Below are 827 nucleotides of genomic sequence, written 5' to 3'. Positions count from 1 at the left end.
GTGGGATATGCACGGCGTCGTTTATTATGAGCTACTCAGACCGAACGAAAGTATCACGGGGGATCGATATCAATCACAATTAAACCGTCTGAATGAAGCATTGTTGGAAAAAAGGCCAGCAGTAGCCAGCAATCGACGTAAAGTCATGCTTTTGCACGACAACGCTTGACCACACGTTGCCAAAGCCGTAAAAAAAACACTGATGCAGCTCGAGTGGGAAGTTCGGTTGGCCTGAGCGTTCTTTATCATTGACATCAAAATCACCACTCTTAAATCGCTGAAACCATACTTGGAATGTTCTTTCCGATAGTGCATAATTGCTATAAGCTTCGAAAAGCAATTTATGAGCTGCAGCTGCAGTTTTTTTCAAGTCAAAGTAATGAAGCAGCACATGTCAAAAAAACAACTTATCACGTTCCATATTTAATCAAAAGAAAAAATAGCACTGCTCGCTTAAATGAATCTCTTCGCACTGAATTTTATTGACAAATGTCTAACCTCTAAAATACAGCCAGTTTCAGATGTCAAAATACACATGTCAAAATACACATGTCAAATTACACCTACAACTAACGTCATCTAACCGTGAGCCACAGGAACTAAGTTTACCACCTAATACTTCATACATTCACAGGGGACTTGACCAAAACATACATATCTTAACTTTCTCCCGCACCCAGCGTATTCACCAGACTTAGCTCCTTCGGACTATTATTTGTTCCGGTCGATGCAGCACGGCTTGGTGGATACACACTTCAGAAATTACGAAGATGTGCGAAAATGGATCGACGAATGGATTGCATCAAAAGACCAATCGTTCTATCGTC

The sequence above is a fragment of the Odontomachus brunneus genome, unplaced genomic scaffold, assembly GCF_010583005.1.
Source record: "Odontomachus brunneus isolate Ranch 3 - 2012 unplaced genomic scaffold, Obru_v1 Obru_scaffold_048, whole genome shotgun sequence".
Lineage (NCBI taxonomy): Eukaryota > Metazoa > Arthropoda > Insecta > Hymenoptera > Formicidae > Odontomachus > Odontomachus brunneus.
This window is presented reverse-complemented; position numbering follows the sequence as displayed.